The following is a 7,500-nucleotide window of genomic DNA, read 5'->3' as shown; positions in this document are numbered from 1 at the left end:
ACAGTGAGAAAATAGCTACAGAAGCTAAAAATTGGAGAATAACTCAAGAAGGGAATAAGGTTTCATTCACTGACATAGTCAAACAGCAATTGAAAGAACATAATGAAGACTCAGTTATTAAAGTGATGAGACAGAAGGAGAATATAGTAAGAGAATTAGCTGACAAAAAGAAATGTATAATTATATTAGGAATGGAAGAGAAACATAACCCAGATAGAACCGCAAGAATCAAGGAGGAAAATGAAAGGGTAAGCAGTTTATTAAAATTAGTCCAGGAAGATGAACCAGAAATTATAAAGGAAATTGAGGGAAAATTCAGACTCGGAAAATATAGTACAGATAAGACCAGACCAATTAAGATTAAATTCAGGTCACAAACAACGGCAGAGAAAATTCTATCCAAGACAGGGAAACTAGCAACAAATGATCAATATAAAAAGGTATGGATAAAAAGAGAAATGAATAAGGAGGAAAGAGAGGCAGAAAAGCAGAAAAGAATTGAAGCTAAGGCAAAAAACGAGGAAAGAACGGAGTCAGAGAAAGAGAGATTCTATTGGAGAGTAGTGAACATGAAAATAAAGCAGTTCGACATACTAAAGAAAAACATAAGGGAAACAGAGAACACAATGGAAGTGGCAGAAAACTAAGAGTGTCTTACACAAATATAGATGGATTGATAACAGGATTGAATGAACTGAATGATTATTTGAAAGAAAAAGAACCGGACATAATGGGAATTGTAGAAACAAAATTAAAAGGCCCACTACCACCCAACAGTGTAGGACATGATACATACAATTATTGGATTAGAAACAGAGAGAAAAAACAAGGGGGTGGAGTTATGTTCCTGACAAAAAAGGATATAAACGTGAAAGGTGTCATATATGGAAAGAATACAGTAGAGATGATTATGATAGAAGTGGAAGACCGAGATAAGAAGAGCAGAAAATTTGTGATCAATTATGTGCCTCCGAAAACAGCCTCATGGGAGGAGAGTGAACATAAAAGTATGTTAGAGGACACAAAGATAGCATTAACTAAAATAATGGAAGACGGAGGAAGAATAGTTATGATGGGCGACTTTAATTGCAAAGAAATCTGCTGGGAAGAAATGACAGTAAAGAGTGGTGATGACTCATGGGGAAATGCTCTACTTGAGATGATTACTGACCATTCAATGACACAATGGATACAAGAGAACACTAGGTATAGAAATGAAGAAGAACCATCGAGGCTAGACTTAATAATTACATCTGAACCTAGAATAGTGGACAAGATTGAATATAAAACACCAATAGGTAAAAGTGACCACATATTGATTGAACTGGAACTTAATGAAGAAAAATATATGAAAAGAAATGAACAATATAGAAAAGGAAGAATGATGTATGAAAAAACAAACTTTGATAAAATAAGAGAATTCTTCCAACAAGAAAACTGGGAAGAAATATACAAAGAAGAAACATCAGTGGAAGAGAAATGGAATATTTTGACAAAAATTTACAAAGAAGGAGTGGAAAAGTATGTCCCAAGACAAAAACAAGAAAAAGAATATGTAAAATGCTGGTACAACAAAAGTTGTAGGGAGTTAAAAGACAAAAGAGACAAAGCCTGGACCGGATGGAAAAAAGACAGAAGACCTGAAAAATGGAAAATATATACTGGTTATAGAAATGAATATGTACAAAAGTGCAGAGAGGAAAAAAGAAAATATGAAAAAGATGTTATAGAAAAGTGTAAAGATCAACCAAAACTATTCTACAGATTTGTAAACAATAAACTGAAAAACAAACAAGACTTGGAGAAATTAAGACAAGGAGGAGTTGAATACACTGAGGAAATGGAAATGGCAGAAATTATGAACAAACATTTTAAATCAGTGTTTACAAGGGAAAATATACAACCTGAAGAGATTGAGTGGAAGGAAAAAGTCCCCCTATGGAAGAAATAGAAGTAACGAAGAATGAAATATTGACACACTTGGGTAATTTTGATGTCAGAAAATCGCATGGGCCAGATGAAATAGCAAACTGGATTCTGAAAGAATGTAGGAATGAACTGGCAGACAAAATACATAGCATAATAAGCAGTTCCTTAAAAGAAGGAAAAGTTCCAGAAGATTGGAAAAAAGCAAATATAGTACCTATATATAAAGGAGGAAATAAAGAAGAACCTACCAACTATAGACCAGTCTCTCTAACAAGTACAATAGCAAAAATATGTGAAAGAATTATCAAAAGTAGATGGGTAAAATACTTGGAAAAAAACAACGTACTAAATCCAAGGCAATTTGGATTCAGACAAGGACGATCATGCGTCACCAATTTAATATGTTTCTATTCAAGACTAATAGATATAATACAAGAAAGAGATGGATGGGCTGATTGTGCATTTCTAGACCTAAAAAAAGCTTTTGACAAAGTACCACATAAGAAGTTGCTTAAGAAATTAGAATATGAAGGAGGAATACAAGGTAAATTGCTAAATTGGATGGAAGACTTTTTGCAAGAAAGAAAAATGAGAGTAGTGATAAGAGATCAGCACTCAAAATGGAATGAAGTAATAAGCGGTGTCCCGCAGGGAACAGTTCTGGCCCCAATAATGTTTGCTATATATATTAATGATATGGATGAAGGAATCGAAAGCTATATGAGCTTCTTTGCAGATGATGCAAAATTACTGAAAAGAGTGAAAACTGAAGAGGATTGTGAATCACTACAGAGAGATCTAAATAAAGTACAAGAATGGAGTAGGAAGTGGGAGATGGAGTTCAATACAAAAAAGTGTAGTATAATGGAATTTGGAAAAAGCAAAAACAGAATAACAGGATCATATAATTTGGGAGAAGAAGGAATAAAAAAAGTAGAAAATGAGAGGGACCTGGGAGTCATTGTTATGAATAATATGTCACCTGAGAAACATATAAATAAGATTTTTGGAGAAACTTATAATTTAATAAGAACAATCAAAGTGGCATTTACATACCTGGATGAAGAAATGGTGAGGAAAATCCTAATCACCCTGATAAGACCAAGATTGGAATATGCAGCAACGATATGGTCACCAAGTACAAAAAAATGTATAAAAAAACTTGAAAGAATACAAAGAGCAATTACTAAACTGGCACCAACACTCTCAAAACTATCATATGAAGAGAGACTACAAAAACTTAAACTACAGACACTAGAGCAAAGAAGAGAGAGAGGAGATTTGATAGCTATTTACAGAATCATGAAAGGCATAGAAATTACTGATAGAGAGAATCTGATAAAATGGGATGACAGAAATACAAGAGGACACGGAAAGAAAATAAAAAAAGACAACTATAGAAGAGATTTGAAAAAGAACAGCTTTCCTCACAGAGCAATAGACAGTTGGAACAAGTTAGATGAGAAAGTGGTGTGTGCAAAAACAATACATGAATTTAAAAATAGTTTAGATAAAATGAGATATGAAGACGGGACCTCACGAGCATAGCTCCCCTTCCCGTAAAATACAACTAGGTAAATACACACACACACATACACACACACACACACTCACTCACACATACATACACGCACACACACACGGAGAATCCAGAGAGCAACTACGAAGATGGTCCCAACACTATCAAAACTCTCACATAAAGAAATATTGTTAAAACTGGAGCTGTCGACTGGAACACAGAGGAGAAAGGGGTGACTTGTTGACTATCTACAGAATTATGAAAGGCATGGAAGCCCTTGGTAGAGAAGACTTATGAAATTGGGATAAGAGAAACACAAGAGGACATGGAAGGAAGCTCATAAAGGACAGTTATAGAAGAGACTTGAAGATGAACAGCTTTCACCAGAGAGTGGTGGATGTATGGAACATATTAGACGAAGCAACAGTGTGTGCAAAAACAATACTAGAATTTAAGAGCAAACAAGATATGGCGAGATACAAAGACGGAATACCACGAGCATAGCTCCCCTTCCCGTAAGATACAACTAGATAAGTACAACTAGGTAAATACACACAGCATTCTCCTTAGATAGGGTCATATATGAACTCTGAGCTTTCATCCGGGAGGGTAATAACTGTCGATCATAAGTCAAACACGTGATCTAAGACATATGGTGAATCACAAACACAAAACACACACACACACACACACACACACACACACACACACACACACACACACACACACACACACACACACACACACACACACACACACACACACACACACACACTGCGCTCCGAGTCGTTACTCCAACTCTCGTGGGCGGGGAGTTGGGTGTGTGTATGCGTGTAAGGTCACAGCATTACCCATAGATCGGTTATACGAGCTCTGAGCTCTCTTCCGAGAGGGAAATAGCTGTCGATTACGTGTCCAGCATGTGATCCAAAGACCAAGGTGACCCGACTCGGACAAGTCAGACTGGAAAAGACCGAACTAACACGTGAAGAAGCTCACATTCCAGATGTCAGCGAGCAACTCTCTCGAACGAGGGGACGTTGTTGTTGTTATTATTATTAATATTATCATTATTATTATTACTATTATTATTATTATTATTATTATTATTATTATTATTATTATTATTATTATTATTATTATTATTATTATTATTATTATTATTATTATTATTATTATTATTATTATTATTATTATTATTATTATTATTATCATTATTATTATTATTATTATTACTATTATTATTATTATTATCATTATTATTATTATTATTATTATTATTATTATTATCATTGTTATTATTATCATTATCATTATTATCAACATTACTATAATTATTATTATCATTACTATTATTATCATCATTATTATAATTATTATTATCATTGCTATTATTATTATTATTATTATTATTATTATTATTATTATTATTATTATTATTATTATTATTATTATTATTATTATTATTATTATTATTATTATTATTATTATTATTATCATTATTATCATTATTATGTGTGTATGTATGTATGTATGTATGTATGTATGTATGTATGTATGTATGTATGTATGTATGTATGTATGTATGTATGTATGTATGTATGTATGTATGTATGTATGTACGCATGAACAAAGACATGACCATGAATCACATGATAATGACGACAATAATATAAACGAAAAAGAAACTCGTCTTCTCCTCCTTTGATCCATGTCTAGATTACCAGCGCTTCTATCCTAGTGGACGATCTCTCCTCAATGTGCCTCTCTTCTGTGTAGCAAATAGATGGGTGAGTAGATAGCTAGGTGATTGATATATAAACAGGTAGGTAGGTAGATAAGTAGACAGATAGATAGATATATAGATAGACAGACAGATAGATAGACAGATAGATAGATAGATAGATAGACAGACAGATAGACAGATAGATAGATAGATAGATAGATAGATAGATAGATAGATGGATAGATAGATAGGTAGACAGATAGATAGGTAAATAGATAAACAGATAGATAAGTTGATAGAAAAGCAATAACATTAGTAAATATAGATGAATAAATAGATAATACATAAATATATAAATAAATAGAAATAACACTAAATAAACAAAGATAAATACATAAAGAAACAGAAAAACAAATAGAAAATTTAAATGAACAAAAAGTATATAGCAAACCAAATAAATATCTGCACTCCTTTATGCATTTCTATGGCGTACTCGACGTCGATCCAGCTTTATGATCACCAGATCTCGTCTTTTCCTTCAGGGCGAAGTCGTGGTCAAAACTCCTGACCCATCTATCAGTTCTCGGTGAGCAGATGTAACGCTTTGTTCCTCAATGTTCCTCTCGCATTTGTGGACGAGAAAACACGCTTTGACTTCAGGCGAAGACTGCAGAGGAAAAATACTCTATTGCCAATTAGTAATAAGAGCTATATTTGCATGATAAGGTCCTTGGGTGGGTTCGAAACTCATGTCCAAGACAACGACGCTTCCAGCGCGGGCAGGTGTAATTATACCATCAAATAACAGCCTCCTCTCCACCACTCACCCTCTCCTCTCCGACCTATTTTCCAGAGCTTACCATCTCATTTCAGCCTTCCCTCGCCCTCACGCGCGTGCACACACACACACACACACACACACACACACACACACACACACACACACACACACACACACACACACACACACACACACACACACACACACACACACACACACACACACACACACACACACACACACACACACACACACACACACACACACACACACACACACACACACACACACACACACAATTGTGAAAGATTTATGGACCAGATATTTTGAAAAGATGAAGATTCTGATAGACAGTCAGTTTGATTTCAGATCTGGAAGGTCGTGTGTGTCGGACCTTTTAAGCTTTTACTCGAGAGTGATTGATGTGCTGCAAGAGAGGTGGGTGGACTGCGTGTACGAGTACCTCGACCAAGGGAAGGTATTTGATAAAGTACCTCACAGTCGACTTATGTGGAAACTTGAGCACGTTGGTGGACTGAAAGGCAAACTACTAGAATGGGTGATTTTATTTATCTATTTATTTATGTATGTATTTATTTATAGAAGGAAAGACACATGAGGACAGTAGTAAAGGATAACATGTCAAGATGGAGAGCAGTAACGAGTGGAGTACCACAAGGTTCAGAGTTTGCACCAATAATTCATTTTTCATGTCTATGTTAATGACATGTTGGAAGGAACAACAAACTATGCCAACATGTTTGCAGATGACGCAAAAATCATGAGAAATCCCACCCAAGGCTGAAAATTTCAGCATGTGTGTGCGCACGTGTTTGTGTGTGTGTGTGTGTGTGTGTGTGTGTGTGTGTGTGTGTGTGTGTGTGTGTGTGTGTGTGTGTGTGTGTGTGTGTGTGTGTGTGTGTGTACGTGTGTAAGGTTACAGTATTACCATAGATCAGTCCATGTGTGAGCTCTGAGCTCTCATCTGGAAGAGTAATATCTGTCGGTCACGAGTCCAACACGTGATCCAAGACCGTAGTGAATCATACACACACACACGCGTAGGTGTATCAGTTTGTGGAATAGCCTAAAAGGGGAACAATGTGATCCATTGATACCTATTATCTTGTAAACCCCCACTGTCACCCAAATTCTTGCTATAAAAGTCTGCATCAAATGATAACCCTTATATTTCAACCATTTAATTGATCAAGTCTATATATGGGTTTATTGATATCTTAAGGAATAATATATTGACTGACATTACGGTTTCACCAGATGTTCGTAGTTTATTTGCTAAATACGATGAAATTGTGTTTGACACCCACGACTTAAATTACCACAGCTGGAAAGGTCTCTGTACATCAAAGAAGAATCACACATTTAGATAATGTCAGGAAAAAAAATACTTAATATTCTTCCAAGCATTAAAACATTAAAGCACAAACTCTTCCCAGGCACGTGGTAGGAGAAAATACCCGGTTTCTTTCTTTAACCACCAACCCCACCAAGTCTTTCCTCTACCAACTCTGAGACGTTCTAATG

This window comes from Oratosquilla oratoria, chromosome 36 (genome assembly GCF_046742065.1).
Source record: "Oratosquilla oratoria isolate Oo_2021 chromosome 36, ASM4674206v1, whole genome shotgun sequence".
Lineage (NCBI taxonomy): Eukaryota > Metazoa > Arthropoda > Malacostraca > Stomatopoda > Squillidae > Oratosquilla > Oratosquilla oratoria.
The sequence above is the reverse complement of the archived record's forward strand: the minus strand, read 5'-3'. Positions refer to the sequence as shown.